Genomic DNA, 20,000 nt, shown 5'->3' with positions numbered 1-20,000 from the left:
TAATTGATTCCTTTGTGGTTAAGCACTAGCAGAGACATTTAACAAAAAAGGGAGCACAGGATTTTCCCGGCAGCATTAGGTTAAATTAAAAAAAAAAATTAGCTTGTAAAAAGTGAGGATTTTTATTCATATTTTATGCAGATAGTGGTCTGCTGTTATATTCACAAAAATAGGGTATATATGTATGATATTTATATATTGATAATCCAAAAAAGTATATAATTCAGTGAAAGTATTATACCTTATTTTGATTTAAATGTAAACTGCAGTTATTATTTTGATTGTCAAATTAGGTTAAGAAAATAGCAGAAAAGGTAAATCCATGAAGAAGAAACCACTTGACATAAAATCAGTGTTATGATGACTGTTCAAAACTTTTGTTTTATTGTATTATTCTCTAGACCTTTTTGTAGTTTATATAAAAAATTGTTTATTTACATACATACACACACACACACACACTACATTATTAGTAATATTATTATTATGATTATGATGCTGATGATGATGACGAGGAGGACCACTATCATGGTTATGAACATTAGCTGTATAATTATCATTGTTATTATCAATATTACTATTGTTATTATCATTGTTACTATTATTTTTATTGTTATTATTATTGTTTTGATTATAATTATTTTCATCATTACTACCTCTTATTAGTGCCATTGTTGGTATTATTATTATTATTACTATTATTATTATTATTATTATTATTATTATCATTTTATTATTATTATTATTATTATTATTATTATTATTATTATTATTATTATTATTAGCATTATTATTATTATTACTATTATTATTATCATCATCATTATTATTATTATTATTATTATGATTATGATTATATTGTCATCATTATTATTGCTATGCATCAGCAAAGCACGTAGTCTGTTGCTAGCCTTAGAAAGTCTCCAGATCACGACCAGAGAGAGACCACGAAGAATGGGCCTTGTTCGTGTTTAACTTGTGTGTGCGTAGTATCACTCTGTAGTTCCAGCATTCATTACACCATTCCCTCTCCCTGTCTTTCTTTCTTTATTTTACATCTTGACTTTCAAACCCCTTTTAAACCCCTCCATCTCTCAAACTAGTATATTTAGCTCTCTCTCTTGGCCTTACTAATATGTCTAACACTTTTCCTTCTGTTAAAGAGTATATTTAACCCATTCCTTCTCCCAAACCAGGATATTTACCCTCCCCCCCCTCTTCCACTTTTCTCCCCAACTTGCTATAATTAACCCTGCCACTTGTTCGCCAATTTCCTTTTCTAATACATTTATACTCTCTTTTGTTACCAGAAGGCTAAATTTCTCAGTATTTGTGATTTTTATTTTGTATTGCTCCTCCCCCCCCCCTTCTTACTCATTCATTCCCATCTTTCCCCTTCCCCCTTCTCACCTTCTCTTTCTCTCACTCCTATCTTCCGTAGTAGTTTTTACTCCCCCCTCCCCTAAGCACACACCTTTCTCATGCAATTGCTCATCTTACCCGGTATATATAACCCCACTTTCTCTCGTTAACTCTCGATCTTCCTATGAGAACATTTCAGACATTAAATTAATTTCACCTCCCTTGTTTCTCTCCCAGTTCATCTAATTCCCTCTCACTCTTTGTCCTCCCCCCCCCCCCCCGCGACAATTCTTGCTGGGCTAAAACAACCTCCTTACGCTAACATACCCATTTCCCCTCTCTACCACCTCTGCTATCACCTTCCCTTCCCTACTACTACCACCTCTGCCACTTCTATTAACACTGCCATCCCCCTCCCCCACCCCTCTGCCACCTCTACCCTCACTGCCACCTCTACCCTCTGCCACCTCTACCCTCTGCCACCTCTACCCTCTGCCACGTCTACCCTCTGCCACGTCTACCCTCACTGCCAACACCGCTACATCTAACTCTCTACCAACACCCACCACCTCGACCTCCCAGGCTGGTTGACTATGGACACACGCAACAGCTGGTCCGCGAGGTGACTGAGGGTACGGTGCAAAGGCGGCAGCTCAGCGTGGGCCAGCCGCAACACGCCCTTCTCTCGAGTCAGCTGAGGGGCAAGATACCCAAGGTGAGGAAGGGCGGGAGGGGTAAAGGGAGGAGGGATGGGGAAGGAGAGGAAGGGGAAGGGATTTTGTAGGAAGGTGTGGGGAAGACGGAAAGAGAGGCTCATATTTGTGGCTATTATTTGGTTGTTCATGGGATAGGGGTAGGTCGCGCGCGCGCGTGTCTGTGTGTGTATGTGTATGTGTATGTGTATGTGTATGTGTATGTGTATGTGTATGTGTGTGTGTGTGTGTGTGTGTGTGTGTGTGTGTGTGTGTGTGTGTGTGTGTGTGTGTGTGTGTGTGTGTGTGTGCACGCGCTTGAGAGAGAGAGAGGGGGGGGGGTAGGGGGAGAGAGAGGAGGAGGGAGAGAGAAAGGGGAAAGAGAGGGGGAGGGAGAGAGAGAGGGGGAGAGAGAACAGGGGAGAGAGAGAGAGGAGGGAAAGGAAGAGAGGGGGAGAGAGAGAGAAGGGAAGGGAGAGAGGGGGGAGGGGAGAGAGAGAAAGGGGAAGAGAGAGAAGGGGGAGTGAGAAATATAGAGAGAGAAGGGGGGAGGAGAGAGGTGGGGAGGAGAGAGAGAGGGGGGGAGGAGAGAGATAGAAAGTGGGAAAAAGATAGAGAGGGGGGGGGGAGAGAGAGAAGAGAGGGGGGAGGAAGAGAGAGAGAGGGGGGGAGAGAGAGAGAGGAGGGGGGGTGAGGAGAGGAGAGAGAGAGAGAGGGAGGGAGGAAGAAGAGGGGGGGGGGGGAGGGGGAGGGGTGGGGGCGGGGGGGGGGGGGGAGGGGGGGGGGTTTCGGCCTCTCTTTCCCTTGTTCCCCCTTTTTTTGTTTTTGTTTTCGCGCTCTTTCCCTTTCCCTTTTCTCATCCTTTTTTTTTTTCTCCCTCTCCTCTTTTGGGTTCTTCCTCTCTCTCGTTTTTTTTCCCTTTCTTCCTCTCTCTCTCTTTTTTCTTTTCTCTATCTTCCTTTTTTTTTCTTCTCTCCTCGCTCTTTTTTTTTCTTCTCTCTCCCTTCTTTTTTCTTCTCTCTCTTCTTTGTTTTCTTTCCTTCCTTCTCTCTTTTTTTTCTTCTCTCTTTCTCTTTTTTTTTTCTTTCTCTCTTCTCCTTTTCGTCTTGCTTTTCTCTCGCTCTCTTTTTTTTTTTTTTTTTTTTTTTTTTTTCCCCCCCCCCCCCGTAGCTTTGTCCGCATACCCTGACAATCTCCCCCCCTTCGCGACACCAGCAAATCGACCCTCCCCGAAACACCTATCCCCACTCTCATCTCTACTCTTCACCCATCTTCCACTCTTCTCTCCTACTACTCCTTCTCATACTCTCCACTGACCTCATCTCTCTCACTCTCTCCACTATAAATCTCTATAATATTAAAATATATGTGAATAAATAATTATCTTTTTCTTCCCCCACTCCCTTCTCATGGTCAATCTCACACCCACTCCCCCTCCCCCCCTCCTAACTCTCTCTCTCTCTTCACTCTCTCTCTCTCTCCACAGACTCTCTCTCGTCTCTCCCGAATCCGACCCATCACACCCAATGTGATGGCAGCCAGCAAATCAAAGCCGTGTAGTCCCTCGTCATCATACATCATCTCCGTAGAGTTATCAAGCAACGTCTATCTCTCTCTAACTCTCTCACATCCTCTCTCATAACTCTCCTTCTCTCTTTCTCTCCTCCTCACTCTACTTCACTCCTAGTTCCTCTCCCCCCCTCCTCGTTCTCTCCCTCCCCCACCGTTAACCACCGCTGCGTCCCCTTACCTCCTCCCTCCCTCACCTCCCCACCTCTCCTCGTCCACCCCTCTCGCTCCCTCGTCTTCCACTTGCTCTCTCAGCTTATATCATCTCTGACATCATCGAATCTATCAATTCTAGTCGTCTCCCCGTCCTGTCAAGCAATCAGAACCCCTCCATCACCACGTGACAAAAAACATCCCTCCACCAAAAACTTGGCCTACTGTATCCAACTCTCCCCTCCCAGACTCCTCCACGCTCGAGACATTTCATCTCACAATCGGAAATACCACCGCCAGAGATCTCAATACTCTTCTCCTCTCCACTCATCTCTCCACTTTCAAACCCACGTCAGCCGAACCGCGACGAGTAGACCCCTCTTACGCCAGTCCAAAAACACCGTCACCACAACAATCTCCGTGATCTACTCTGACAAGAAGCGGATGAACAACCCTCTCTCCCCTCGAACCTCCAAGAGAGCATCAACGTTCAGCATCTATCAACTCACAACAGACTGCTGAAACCCCGCAGCGAAACAGGACGTGCTGACGCTCTTAGCCTCCCATCATCTGTCCTCCATCAAGGCGTCCGATCGCCCAAACAACTAAAATCATCACGACACTCACTCATGTTCGGCCGAACCTTATTCCTCTCCGATCACATCTTTATCTCCTCCTCGACTACAGAACTCTCAAATCCAAGGGTCTCATGCCTCTTTAAACCATTAATCCGCCAAAGTCAGAGAGTAGCCAATCTCCTACTCTCGACTCGTCACACCATCCGCGTCACTCATCAAACTCTTACTCGAGTACCTGTCTTCACTCGTACAACCAGCCGCCCCCTCTCGGCAGCTCCTCAGCGAAACTCCTACCAGCAGCAACACAGTCATACCAAGTGTGAACAGGGCTCCGAAAGGCACCGTACACTAGCGCCAGACCCAAAGGCCGCGTAGAGCGTCTCCCCTCGTCATTCTGTCTCGGAGACCAATTGCGTAGGCGAATCTCCTGCTCTCAAGAACCGTCCTCTCCTCTCTCTACACCCGAAAACATCTCCCGAATCGAAGGTGCTATCTCAGACTCCATCAAAAAATCCGAATCGGCATACAAATGATGCTGCCCTAACTCGACACTGAACCGATCTAGAAAAGATTCCACGACCGGTCCAGTCCAAAACGACGGAAGTACAAAGCTATAAACACGACAGACCTCAACTTAGACCAACCAGAGAGAAGTCGGCATGCGAGTCGGACCAACATAAACCGGCATGCATCTAGGCGCTCCATCTATCCAACTCGCAGTCTCTGAATATCCCCAAAACGAACGACACGCGAAAGCATTACTGGGTAATACGCTCTACTCACCCGTAGAGGAATCACTGCAAACAATCACTCTACCCCCCTAGCAAACGCAAAAGTGTCCGCCCTAACTCCTGCTGATCCACAAGGCCGCGATCTAAGAGAGACTTCCAGGCGGCTACGACTCCGCACATAAAAACATACGATAGGCCTCCAAGCGGCTTGGAAGGAAGGAACAAACACATGCCGACCAAAAGCCGCAACGAAAACATCCCCGCAACAAAATCATCCCATCAGAACTGAATCCGTGGAAAAACTCCAAACAGAACCAAGCAGTTCACGCCGCCTCACAGGGGCCTCGTCAAAATCAAAACGCCTCCACTTGACTCGAGACACCGAAACAAGGACAGCCAAGCCCAAACCCTGTCGGGGAATCGTGCTATAGCCCAAATACCTGAAATCGAAGCACGTCCACCCACAGTTCTCGACCTCACGTGCCTCAGGCGATTGTCGAAAGATGTAAAGACCGACTTACACAACTCCACTAGAAAACAAGAACATCTCCATCGACTCAGACAGAGGAGCAGAGCAGCCGTACGGATAGCCCCATCAAAGATTCCACTAACAACCCCGCAAAGCACACAAACCACCGTAATGCAATATTCCCTCCACCAGCCGGTATGGCCAAGGCTGGGCCTCGTAAGAATAGTAGTGCGCAGGACATCCTCAAACATACCACTCCATCAAGTTTAACATCGCTACATAATTTCACCACCCGCCAGTTGCCCCCCCATAGTTGCAACCGACACGCTGTACGCAGACTCTGCACTCTCCCAAACACCGATCACAAACAGCCAAACGCCCCGACTGCATCAATACCATACATCTCTCCTCATCACTCTCCCAAAACCACTGTCCGCCCGACAAGAACCAAACTTGAAACACACCTAAGACCACCACCCCACGGCCACTGTGCGCATGGTGGGCAATAGACGCAGAGCCCAGCGAACCAATACGGCACCGTACGAAGCAAGATCTCTAACCCAGGACTCCCCACTCTATAAGCACAACCGCTCATTCAATATTGGTCGCGAACTCAAGACCACAGCTGGATCACAGGAGACACAGCATCGCAGTTGAACATCAACAGCTGCCCACAAGCGTTCTAGCACCTGAATAAGACGTTATTCCGTCGTAGACAGGTGTCTCATGGCAACAAGAATCTCGCTATGCTCCAGGACCAAAGATCGGCCAGATCAAGCAACGCGGTAGCCAAAAACTCAGCTCACCATCCCCGCAATGAGATGTAAAAATACGCGGGCCTTTATAACATTACCGGAGCCCGGTGGAGCGCTATAGCGCACCAAGGCCGCCACGCCTAACGACTCCACCACTTCAGAAACCCTATACTGAACACTAAGCTACAGATCACGCGCTAGAAAACGCATCAAAAAGTTAGGGCAATACTCTCGACTGCCATCGGCATGCTACGGAAGGCCGCGTCTTACCTCTAAAAAAATAAAGGACGATCTCAAGATTACAGCCAATCAGCCAAACCACTCTTCTACCCTCATCCACGAAATGACCAGATCCTAACGAAGGAGGCCAGGGACCCTCCCCAAGAAATTCCAAGACCGACGAGTCGTAAGCCCCTCAAGAAATATAGGCCCATAGTCGCGACAAGCAGAAACAACGGCCTGGCGAATGAACGAACGAGCACATCGCCCCCACAATCACTCCCTGAATTAGGAAGCCGAGCAACAAAAAGAGTGCTAAAGAACCTAGAAACGCTCCTGTCCAAAGAAAAGATAGCTAAACGAAGCGTAAATAAGCTCCTCACAAAACACTCCCCCATAACTCACAGTCATCGATCACAACAACCAAGTCCAGTGCACGAAAGGACCGGAATCAAACCCTGCTTAAACCTCAAGCCTCGACCGCGATGCCGATGAAAACTCAAGCTGCCTCAAACTTCCTACGCACCAGCCACAGGCCCTCACCACCTCAGAGACCCGTCCCCACCTATCAGGAATCCCCCGACCAGATCCCCTTCCCAAATGTCGACACGCAGAAAGCAAGCATCCTCACACCCCACAGCCCCGCTACATCACCCTATCAAAACAACGTCGAGACTCACGTATCCCGTCTAGAATCGTCGACTCTCCGAATCCGTCTATCCACCACTCCACCAACAATCTTACCTACAAACCTCGCACCCCCACCCCCCCAACCGACGCAATCCCCACACAACTCTAGACGCTACCTCGCAACTCAATCTCCATTGGTGGTGTCCCTAAGATTACCCCATGCCCACCCACAGGCACCTCTTGTCCAACGAGCTCCCTAATGTTCTGTCTCACTCCCACAGCCTCCCTTTGCCCGGAGAGTGTGGGGTTAGGGGTTGTGTCTCCGCCTCCTCCATCACTCTCCTCAACTTCTCATCCGTTCATTCTCCACACCCCTCTTCCATCCCCTCCGCGACCCCCATCCCCCCCCCCTTCTCCTCTCGTCTCTCTCCATCCATCTCTCCACTCTCGGCTACTCTCTCTCTCTCCTCCCGTCTCTCCCCCCCCTCGTCTCATCTCCCTCTCGTCAAATCTCCCCCCCCACCCTAAGCCCCCTCAGCCGCCTCACTCATCTCCCTCATCTCCCCCCCCTCACCCGGAACCTCTCTCTCTCTCCTCAAAAAGACCTCCCCTCCCAACTCTGGACAATCCCTGCGACGGTTTTCTCTCCCCCACCGCTCCACGCCCTACAAGCCCCTCCCTCTCGACCATCCATCGCCATCTCCCCGCCCTTCAGTCCTCAGTCGCTAGTCCCAAATCCAACTCTCCCGGACTCTCCCTCCTCCCACACTCCCTCCTTTCTCTCTGCCCGGACCTCCACCCCCTCCAATCACCCCCTTCCACCCTCCGTCTCCATCCTCTCTCCCTCTCCCCTTCCCCATCTCTCGAACCCGCTCCGCTCTCTTACTCCTCTCCCTCCTAACTTCACCACCCCCACCACTCTCTCCGTCCTACTCTCTCACCTCCTCCCCCCCCACGGGCTTTCCGATTGCGCCGACTCTCACTCTCATCATCCACAGTTCTCCCAGTCTCTCTCGCCCCAAACCGCCCCCTCGACTCCCTCTCCACCCCCCCCTCCCTCCCCCATACGCCCCCGTCCTCCAATCAAGCAAGTCAACCTCTCATCCCAATCTCCCGGGCATACCGCCCTCTCACCACTCACCAACTCTCTCTCTCCATGAATTACTCTCTCTCGCCCGCTCTCACCTCCGCCATGAACGTGCACACATCTCGCCCTCGCAAAGTGCTCCTCGTCTCTCCACCTCTCCTCCCCCCTTCCCCCCGTACCTCTCTCTCCTTTTCTTCCCAAACATTCTCCATGACTCTCCCTCCAACTCGCACTCCACTCCAAATATCCTCTCACAGGCTCTCTCCGTGGACCTCGTCACCGCGTTTCCAATAGACGCCATCAATCCTCGCTCTCTCTTCACCACCCCCTTCCTCTCTTCTCCGCCCTCCGTCTCGCAACGCATCCTTCCTCTCTCTACCTTCTCAAACGCTATCCACCCCTCTCCCACTCATACTCTCGGGGGGGGGGGGGGGGCTTCTCCCCAGGGGGCTTCTCAGCCACCTTCTCCCGCGAACACCTCTCTCACTACTCTTCCCCCACCTCCCCTCTCTCCCTCCCTGTCTCCCCCCTCTTCGTACACTCCTCTCCCTCTTCTTCTCTTCCCATCCATCCTACATCACTCCCTCGCCGCCCCAAACCCCCCAGCGCTCTCTCACCTTCAATTCTCACCCCTCTCCACCGGCCCTTCTCTCTCTCTCGGCTCTTCCTCCATCCTCTCCTGTCACTTCTAACATCTCTACTCATCGCCCTCTCTCCTGCTCTCCCCTCTCATCCTCCTCTCCATCCTCAATCTCTCTCGTTCATCCTATCCCAGCTACACGTTCTCCCTTCTCCTCCCTCACATCACCTCCTTCAAACTCTCTCCTCTCTCACTAAGATCACTCCTCAGGTCACTCATCACCCGACATCTAGATCCAATTACAGGCCACTCGTTCTGAGTCATCTCATGTGTCTCTCTACAAACTCAAACTCCGGTCTCTCGACCTAACTCAATCGAACTCTCCTCTCATCTACACGCTCTTCCGCTCAACCTACTCCCTCTCTCTCTCCCCCCCACTCTCTCCTCCTCGTTCAATCTCTCCGCACAACGCTTCTCTCTCCCTCTCTCAGGACCTCACTCCATCATCATATCACCATGGATCATCCCCTTCCTTCAATCGAGTCTCACTGTGATCTCACCTCCCCATTCTACCCGCATCTCGCAAAACTCCCACCCCGACCTCTCGACGGGCACCTCGTGTTCGATTCCGTCAGGTAGCACAAGCAATTGTGGTGCGCATTCTTATCACTCGATCCACCTCTCCAAATCGCTCGCAACTCCAGCAAGCTCTTCACTACTCAACGTCAACTCCACTACAACCATGAACATCCACGAAGATGTAATCGTGCCCGACCAAAAGAGGCTCACCTGATAACCGTAATCAGCCGTTGCACAACACGCCCAGGGAAATATAAATGAACCCAGAACTCAACGGTTCAAGCCTTCTCCGCTTCCCAGTTCGTCTCAAACACCACTCTCGAGCGGGCTATCCTCATCCTCACTTCTAGATAACACGATCTGCAATCCTGTTCCCCCATCAATCGACCTTCCAAGAAACAGCCCCACGTACCACAACCGTACGCCTCATTCTACTCGTCTCTAACCACCCTCCAGCATGATCACTCTCGCCCTCATCTCCCCATCCTCCCACTCAAAGCACATAGTGATCAGCGACCCCGGAGCTCGAAAGCGCACAGTCAAAGCCATTCATTGATCTACTAAGAGAGACCTGTATCCTGCCGTCACTACTCTCTAGATCCCCGCTCACACACCTCTCCCAGCCCAATCTCCAGACATCCAACTGAGAACAAACGCTCACTCCCCTCCAACCCTCTCAAACCCGTCAGTAGAAACCACGATTCCCGATCTAGCCCACAAACACAACCGGCACTACCCACCACATCCCCCATCACCACCACCTATCCGACGCGAACAGACAGACCTCCAACCCCATCACCCCTCCTATCCCACCCCAGCCTCCCTAAACCCACCCCCCATCACCCCCCAACCAACAACCCACGCCGGGTCCAAAACCGCTCTCTCATCACGGCTCACTCCTCCTACAGTCATCATAGTCAGATCTCGAGACGCCCCTTCCGACACCCCCCCCCGACCACCACCCCCCCTCAAACTGCGCTCCCCACCCCGCACCGAATGATCACTTCGACATCAACACCACTCAAACCCGACAGTCAATGACCATCATCCCACAACGCTCCACACCTCCCCTCCACAAACTGCAATTGGTAAAGACTCCGTCATGAAAAGTCCTGGAAGCAAAAAATCGAACCCGCCCTACTTCAAAAAATCTCAAGCCTGCGAACTTCAGCCCCCTCCGTACCATGACCAATGCACAACCCATCTACCCCACACGGGACCACCACCCCCTCATCACACGAATCCATCCTAGTCACACCGCTCAGACCACTACATTTCCTCTCCAGCTAGGACATCTCACCGAGGGAGGGCCTCGGTATCACACCACCCAAAAGCCTCGCTTCACCGCCACCTCCCTCTATCAGCACAAATGGCTGCCAATGAGACAAACTGTATCAGACGCGACCTTCGAAAGTAGCTCTTCGATGACGCGAGAGGCATCAAGACCCCTCCGCTCTCCAAGACAAATTCTCTCCGTACCCTGCTCACACATGAACCATCAGACTCACAAAGATCATTAAAACCAAACCCTCACGCAGCCACTAACACATCCGCCCAGAATGACCATCATCCAGATCCCCGAACTGATATCTAAATATGTCACAGAACGTCCAGAGGTACGACAGCTAAGACCTCAGAAGTACTGACAGGTCATATACCCTCAACACTCTTCAACACTAACTCCTACCCTCGCGGCTCTCTCCCCGACATCCCGATCCCTTCTACCATTCCTCCCTCTCAATGATCCAACCACTACTCAACGCCGCGGCCCTCGCCGCTCTTGACTCGCAACAATAGATCTTACCCGACCTCCTTGTCTCAAACCCTCCCACCACCCTTCACCCCGCTCTTCTGCGGAACATCCAGGGGCCAAAGCACCAATCCAGACCCCAGTAACCCCGATACATCAGTCCAACACTCTGCCTGCACAATAATCTCACATATCCACTCTACCTCCTATCCGGCTCACGTCAACTGGGGACACTCCCCCACTTCACCAACACAGACCAAAACTTTCCGCTCTCCTCCACCCTTACCACCCACACCCCACCGCCCACAGCTACCTCCCTGACTTCCCCTTGCCTCGCGCCCACCACTTTACCTCACAGTCCCCCCACCCCTCCTCTCACCATCCCACCCCTCACGCTCACCGCCCAGATAGACCCACACTCATTACCACACCGACAGTGTACACACGCTCAGCGCCACCACCCACATGGAACATAGGCCCCCGGCATATACCGCCCCCACCTTACACTTCACGGCACCGCTAGCACCCATCACCCCGCCAGTCACTTGCTATACGCGGGCCTTACCAACGAGGTCAAGACCACAAGGCCCAACCGGACCCCCTCCCCTCTCCCAAAAGGGCTCCCGCAGCTCTCTCTTCGACTCGCTCGATAATCGAAAGAAGCCATTTCGCGACCATCACCTCTCCGCTCACACGTCCCAGACATAGGGGCGTGACCCGTCAGCAGACAATCTAACTCGTGCTCTGCAGCTCATCTCTCCATCAACAACTCGCCCTCAAATCAAAGGACTATTCTAGCTCCAACTCTCCCCTCTCACTCCTCCCATTCCTCCGTCAGGCTCTCAAGTAGGTGTCATCGTGTCGCTCCTCCTCCCGGGCGCCGCATGCAATCCTCTCTCCCTCTCCTCTCCTCTTCTCTCATCTCTCTCCAACCCCCTCACTCTCTCTCTCTCCACCTCCAACCCCCAGCAGACTACTATCCGGGGCTCTTCTCTCCTCTCCACCGTCCCCCTCTCTCTCTCGTTTCACACCGCTCCCACGCCCCCTCTCTCTCTCGTTCTCCTCCCACTCCACCCCCCCTCTCTCTCTCTCTCCCTCATCCTCCCTCTCTCTCATCATCAATCTCTCAGCCCACGTTGATGTTGAATAGCCCTATCGTAAGCGCCCAGTTGCGTAACGGGAGAGCACCGCCACACGCCAAACACGCTGCGACATGTTTCACTGTTTTGGTATGCAGCACGTGTAGTTTAGCGCTGAACCGGGTTGTTGGTCAAGGACGAGGTGATTTTTGGTGTTTTACTGCAATTTGCTGTTTTACTTGAATTCGAAATGTTAACAAGGGTGGTGTAACGTGATTACTACGAGATGCTAGTAGATGTACATAGGCTGTAGTGTATTTTCTTTTGCTTGTGTATCTGTGTGGGAGGCGAGATGTTTGAGTTATGTGTAAGTATATATATTTTTTTTCGTCTTGATTTGTTGTAATTGGTAATTATTATTATTATTATTATTATTTTTTTTTTATTGCGGTTTTATTAATAGCATCACCATTGTCAGGTAACTACTGCCATCTTCAAAACCAACAGTTTCATTATTTTCATTATCATTATATTTTTCCTTTCTCTCTTCCGCTCGCCTTCCTTCGCGCTCCCTCCTCCTCCCCTCCGCCTCTTCCCATTCCTCTTCTCCTCCCTCTTCCTCCTCCTCCTTCCCCTCCACTTCTTCTTTCCTTCTTTCACCTTCCTCCTTTTCCTTCATCGCTTGGGCTCTCTCGCGGTCGCTCCCTTTCCCCCCTTTCTCGTCTCTTCCCATCCCTCCATCCCTCCCCTCCCTCCCCCCTCCTCCCTCCGGTTCAACCCAGATCCCACAGAACCCTCACCTCCCTACCCTCCCTCCCTTCCTCTCCCGTAAATCCCTCCTCACCTCCCTCCCATTCCCACCTCAGAACGCCCCTTTCCCATCCCTATTCACCTCCCTCCCAATCCCTCCCTCCCTCCCTCCTCACCTCCCTCCCCTTCTCCCTCCTTCCTCCTCCCTCCTTTCCTACCCTCCTTCCCTCCCCTCCTTATTTTACCCTCCCCTCCTTCCCTACCCTCCGCCCTCCCATTGCCCTCCCTCCCCATCACCATGAATCACCTTAGTCTCTCGCTCCCTTCCCCCTCCCTCCCTCCTCCTTCAGATCCGTCAACCTCCTTCCCCTCCCTCCTTCCCTTCCTACCCTTCCGCCTTCCCTCCTTCCTTCACAGTTCCCTCCCCCCTCTCCATCCCTCTCCTCTCCTCATCCCTCTCCTTCCTTCCCTCTGCCTCTCCTTCTGCTCTCCCTCTTCCTTAACTGCTCTCCCTCTCCCTCTGCTCTCCTCTCACCTCTCCGCTCTGCTGGCCACTCTGTTAGCTGGTGCTGGGCCGTCTTCTTGCTCTCTGTCTCTCTCTCTCTCTCTCTCGCGTCGTCTCTCTCATCTTTACTCTCTCTCTCTCGTCCTCTCTCTTTCTCTCTCTCTCATCCCTCTCTCTCATCTTCGCCGTTCTCCCCCTTCCCCTCTCCCTCTCCCCTCTCCTCTCCCTCATCCCTCTCCTTCTCCCTCTCCTTTCTCCCTCTCCCTCTCCCCTCCCCCCTCCACCTCTCGCCTCTCCCTGCGTTCTTTACACCTTTCTCTTTTCGTCTTTTCTCCATCTAATCTCCTCCTTCTCCCTCGTCGTCGAACTTCTTAGTTATCCCCCCCCCTAGTTCCATCTGATATTGACTCTCTATCATCTACTTCATACTCTTAACGCGTGCTCTGTTAACACTGCTAGTCTCTAATCTCCCTTCTCTTATCCCTCCTCCTCACTTAGCTTGCTTTAAACTGCTATCTACCTCCACTAACTTCTAAATCCCTCTCCGCTCAATATTTTAACTCCCCTCTTTTCCCTGTCAGTTGCTCTTCGGTTATGGTAATCTCGTGATCTAACTTACTTCGGTCTACTCTATACTCTCCCCTCTCGTTTAATCTCAATAGCGCGTATAAGTCGATACAAAAGCAACATAAACAACATTAAAGAAAATGATTTTCTAGATAACTTAACCAACTCTCAACTCCTCTCACAACTTTACTCCCTCTCCCTCTTTGAACCCTCTCAAGAGGAAAAAATACAAGAAGATAAGAAAGATATAGAGACAACCAAAAACTCTTAAGAAACTCCCCTCTTCAACAATTAACCATAGGTCTTACTCTCATTTCCACTAATACTTAAGCAGGAACTCTTTCCTGACTAAACTTTTGTCCTGCTTACATGTCATATAGTCTTCAACTTTTCGGCCTTTTCCTCATATTCCCTGACACCCTCTCTTACTCACCCTCCTTGGTTCCTTCTCTTACCCTCATCAGCGAATCACGAAACAGCAAAAAAGCTAGCCTTTCTTCTATTACTCATACATTCAGACTCTCAATCGCTACGATCACATCATCAAATTATCTCAGTTCAGCTCTACACTACATACTCTTCTTAACCCTCAACTATACTTTACTGGTCTACCTTAATAACCTAAAATCTCTTCATCCCTCCTCACTAAAACACTGGCTCCACTGCTTTAAATATGCGTCTCTCAAAACATTTCTACATTCTCTACATCTAAGCATCAACTCGTTTCTATCTTGTCTACAAATCTATTTCTCTCCTCACATCGACAACCTCGATTTCAAAACACGCTAACAAAAAAAATACCCCACAACACTACACAACCCTCTCCCTCCTCTCATCTCTCTCTCTCTCTCAATCGTCTTAACTCTCTCTCCATCTCTCACTCTCCTCACTCACGCTCTCTCTCTTCTTTCCCTCCTCTCTCCCTCTCTCGTCTTCTCTCCCTCCCTCCCTCTCTCCTCTCTCTCCCCCATCTTCTCTCCACTCCCTCCCCTCTCCTCCCCCCCCTCTCCTCTCCATCTCTTCTCGTGAATTTCCCTTGTAGGGCTTATATATATTTGGATATTTAATACTTTTCTTCTTTCTTTCTAATGACTTTTTAAATGGTTAATAAGGTTATCATTAGCATTCCAAATAAGCGTCATCTTTGCCAATTTTTAAATATACTGTGTAAATATTGTCAATGTTTTTTTTAGTATACTATTGTAGTATATTGTATTGGTCTTATTTAGTAACTGTTATTGAAGTAATGCCATTAATGATATATTTTTTTTTAGTTATTTTTAAAATTATTTTTATTATTTTTAAATATTAATTATAGTTTATCTATTATTAGAAAGTAGTACAGTTGTTGTAGAAATTAGTCAAAAGCAATCTGCATTTTAATGATAATTTATTTAATCGTTATTAGTACTTTAGAAATTACTGTTTTTATTTTAATAATTTATTATATTGAATCATCACACATCATTATTATTACCCATCCTACATCATTTTTTACCATTATCATTTATCAATTTATTAAAGTTTAATCCTTTTCCTCCCTCCTCCCCCTCCCCTCATCACCCATCAATCATCATCATCATCATCACTCATCATCATCACATCATCATCATTATCAATCATTATCATTATCATCATCACCATCATCAATCATCATCAAAATCAAATCATCATCATAATCACCCTCATCACATCATATAATTGTGATGTTCAAGAAATTAACTATGTTGCTGTTGTAATGAACCTTATCATCATTTTCATCACTATCATCATTTAGATATTATAATTGTTGTTGTTATTGTCATCGTCATTGTGTCATAACCGCTTTTGACTTCCTCATTATCATTACAAAATAGATCAGGGCCAATTACAAAATTTTTATCGTTAAATCTGCCCTTTTCCCCCCCCCCCCCCCCATTCCTATCCTCTTCTCGTTTTCGTATTTTACAATTTCCGTTTTCCCTAACCACCCCATATGTACCCCCCCCCCCCCCCCCTCCACACTAAACCCTTGTTACTTGAATCCTCCCCTCACCCCTGCTCTCTCTCTCTCTCTCTCTCTCTCTCTCTCTCTCTCTCTCTCTCTTCTCTTCTCCTCTACTCTTCTCTCTCTTCTCTCTTTCTCATTCCCCCCATCCCCCCCCCACTCCCTTTCCAATGTTTCCCCTTTCCCTACCCCTTCCCCAACCCCCACCCCTCCTCCCTCACTCCTTCCCCCACCCACCCCCCCTCCCTCACCCCTTCCCAACCCCCCACCCTTATTCTTCCCACCCCCACTCAAAAACCACTCCCCCCTACCCAACCTTTCCCCTTCCCCCCCCCCCTCCCCCCCCCAACTTTCCCCCCCCCCTCTTTCCCTTTGTTTCCCCCCCCCTTCCATCGCCCCCCCTTTCCCCATCGACACCCCCCCCCTTCCCATCGACCCCCCCCCCCCCCCCCCCCACAAACAGGCCGAGAAACAGTGAGCGAGCGACGCGGGCCTGCAAGTGGTCGCTCCGGAATCTGACGGCGTGGGAGGGAGCGGCGCGAAGGGTGTGCGAGACGCTGCAGAGTTCGCTGAAGAAGGCGCAGATGGACTTCAGGGACGGGTGAGTTTGAGAGGGGAGGGGGAGGGAGGAAGGGAGGGAGGGAGGGAGGGAGGGAGGGGGGGAGGGGGGAGGGAGGGGGGGAGGAGGGAGGGAGGGGAAAGGGGGAGGGGGATGGGGGTTTTGAGGTATGTGGGGGGGGGGTGAAAGGGGGAAAGGGGGGGTTTAAAGGGGGGGCAGGGGAGATTTTTTTAGGGGGTAACATGTTGTTTAAATTTTTGGTTTTTGGTCCAAAAAATTTTTTATGTTAGGTTAGTTAGTATTTGACAATGATTGCTGTTGTAATTATTATTATTATTATTATTATTATTATTATTATTATTATTGCTATATTTGTTATTATTATTAGCGATATAGTCAACATTATTGTTATTATTTTTTAAAATTTCTGTAAGATTTCTGCGTTCTTTCTCACTCCCTCTCTATCTCCTCCTCGCTATCTCCCCTCCCTCACTATCTCCCCCCCGCCCTCACTCAACCTTTCTCATTTCCTCCCTCCCCATCCCCTCTCTATCTCCCCCTCTCTTCCCCCCCTTTTCCTTACTACCCCTCCCATCACTCCCCTTTCCCTCACTACTCCCACCCCTCCCTTCCCTCATTCCCCTCTTTTGTCTTTCCTCCCTCATTCCTCCCTCCCTGTCCTCCCCCTCTTTCTTTTCCTCCCTCCCTCCTCCCTCCCTCCCCTCCCTACCCTTTCCCATCCCGTCCTCATTCTTCTCTACTCCCTCCTCCCCTCATTTCCCTCCCTCTTTCTCCCTGCCCCCTCCCTCCCTTCCCCCCTCCCTCATTCTTCTTCTCCTAATCTCCCTCCCTCATTCCCCCTCTCTTTTTCTCCCTCCCTTCCTCCTCCCTCCCCCCTCCCTCCCTCCCTCCCTCCCTCCCTCCCTCCCTCCCCCCCCTCCCTCCCCCCTCCCTCCCCCCTCCCCCCAAATCCCCCCAAAATCAATAAATCAGCCTTTACGGCACACTCATTTTAATAGGCCTATATCCACCTGTCTCCATCTATCTACCGAATAGACATATAAAACTTTAATACTAACAATAACCTTACCAACTTACACCCCCCCCCTCTTTTACCCCATACAGGAGAACCAGCGGGGGGGTGATGGGAGGGTCCAGTGGGATGGGCTCGTCTGGATGGGGCGTGGAAGAGGAGGAGGAGGGCGGGACTCATGACCACGCCCCCACGCACCAGCTTCGCCAGCAGCAGCAGCGTATTATGCAAGGTGCGGTGTCTCTTTGTTTGTTTGTTTGTTTGTGAGTGGGTTTCTTTTGTGTGTTTTTTTTTTTTTTTTTTTGGGGGGGGGGGGGTTGATTGTTATTGTGGTCATTGTTGTTATTATTTTTGTTTTTGTTGTTGTTATTGTTATAATTTTTGTCAATGTTATTGTTATTATCATTGTTGCTGTTATTGTTTTATTATTAGTTTAGTGTTATTGGTTTATTATTAGTTTAGTGTTCTTGTTTAATTAAACTCGTGTGTGTGTTGGTTGAGTGAGTTTGTGTGTGTGTGTGTGTGTGTGTGTGTGTGTGTGTGTGTGTGGTGTGTGTGTGTGTGTGTGTATGTACGTGCGTGCGTGTGTATCCGTGTGTATTCGTGTCTGCGTGTGTGTGGGTGCTGCGTGCTGCGTGGGGTGCGTCGTGCGTGCATGCGTGCAATACAGAAACGAGTACACCCTGTTTGTTTCCCCGTGCCCTCTCCCACCCACGCTCTCTTTTCCCATAATCATTGGCAATTTTATCCCGGGGCCTAAAAACTCATTCCGGACTCACTTTGCTGGTCTTTTTTTGCCTCCCCCCCCCCCCTCTTCTCCTCTCTTCTCTCTGTTTTCTCTCTCTCTCTCTCCCTCTCCCCTCACTCTCTTCTCCCCCTCCCCTCTCTCTCTCTCTATCTATCTCTCTCTTTATCTCTCTCTCTCTCTCTCTCTCTCCTCTCAGTCTCGCTCTCCTCTCTCATTTATCTCCCCTCTCCCCTCTCTCTCCCTCCCCCTCCCCCCCCTCTCTCTCTCCCCTCTCTTTTCCTCTCTGTCTCTGTCTCTTTCCGTCCCCCCTCCCCCCCCCCCTCTCTATTTCTCTCTTCTTCCCCCCCTCTTCTCTCTTACTCACCTATCTTTATCTTTTTTCTTTCTCTTTCTTCTCTTCGTTCCCATCCTCCCCTCTCCTACTCCCCTCCCCCTCCCCCCCCAAACTACTCCCCCCTCCCCCCCCTCCTACCCCCCCCCTCCCCCCCCCCTTTCCCCCTTCCTACTCCCCCCCCCCCCCCCCCCTCTCGCACAGATTAACCAGAAAGGCGACCATGGACAAACAGCTGATTTGCATTGTCATCAGAGGCGTATTAACTGGTCGAGATCACGATGCAAAGTCCTCACTCTTTGAAGGTGTATTCTCGGCTTTGAGGACTGTGTTAAGCTGGTTTGGAAGTGATTAGCCGTGGGTCGTGGTGTTATTTTGTGTTTGTAGGCCATTCCGTTGTTTGTTTCGTGTGTCGTTTTGTTTGTTTGTGTTTTTTGTTCGTTTGTTTGCGGTGGGTGTCTAATCTCCGTGTGATATATTTTTTGTTTTTCCCTTTCTTTTAATGTGATGAAGATATGTGTGTGATTTGTTTAATACGATTTGTTTTATTTAAAGAGCTCATTATTTTTCTTATTTTCTCTTCCTTTTTTCTCCATCCCGTTCCGTTCCTCTCGGTCTTTCTCATTCCCCACTCATTCCTTCTCCTTCCCTCACATTTCCTCTCCCTCCCTTTCATTCCGTTCGTCTCCATTCCTCCACCTCTCCTTCCCCCTCCCTCCCTCTCACTCCCTGTCTATCCCCTCCCCCTCTCTCTATATCCCCTCCTTCCCGTTTCTTCTCTATCCCCTCTTTCCCCTTCCCCCTCCCTCTCTATCCCCTCTTTCCCCCTTTCCCCCCCCCTCCCCAAAACAAATACTGAACCCTCCAACAACCCTCCTATCCCTCCCCCCCTATCCCTCCCTCCCCTTTTTCTTCCCTCCCCCCCCCTCCTCTCTCCCTCATCACTCCCATCTTTTCCCTCCCTCATCACTTCCCTCTCAATTCCCTTTCACAAATCCCTCCGCCTCCCTCCCTCTCGACTATCCCTCTCCATTCCCCCCCCTCACCTCTCACCATCCGAAATTATCACCTCCACCCATCCTCTCCCTCCCCCTCGCCTCCCCTCTACTCCTCAATAACTCCCCCCCCATCATATCCCCCCCCTTTCCGCTCCCCCCTCCCCTCTCACCCCCCACCCCCCTCCCTCCCTCTCCCCCGCCACCTCCCTCCTCTCACATCCCCTCCTCCCACTGCCACTCCTCCGTACCCCCCAGCAAGATGGGGTAACGCTGTCGAAGGCAATTGAAC

At 50.1% G+C, this 20,000-nt stretch overlaps 2 long non-coding RNA genes across 2 annotated transcripts in view; both read left to right on the top strand.

The window, feature by feature from the left end:
* Window positions 1–17,860, top strand: part of LOC125026424 — a 19,771-nt gene extending 1,911 nt beyond the window's left edge. The window contains exons 2-4 of the long non-coding RNA XR_007114940.1: window positions 1,945–2,077; window positions 16,506–16,643; window positions 17,727–17,860. This is a non-coding gene — a long non-coding RNA (uncharacterized LOC125026424). The remainder of the gene's footprint in view (window positions 1–1,944; window positions 2,078–16,505; window positions 16,644–17,726) is intronic.
* Window positions 1–20,000, top strand: part of LOC125026423 — a 24,699-nt gene that overhangs the window by 1,936 nt on the left and 2,763 nt on the right. The gene's annotated exons all lie outside the window — the stretch shown is intronic.

This window comes from Penaeus chinensis, chromosome 6 (genome assembly GCF_019202785.1).
Source record: "Penaeus chinensis breed Huanghai No. 1 chromosome 6, ASM1920278v2, whole genome shotgun sequence".
In the NCBI taxonomy this organism is placed as follows: Eukaryota; Metazoa; Arthropoda; class Malacostraca; order Decapoda; family Penaeidae; genus Penaeus; species Penaeus chinensis.
This window is presented reverse-complemented; position numbering and strand designations above follow the sequence as displayed.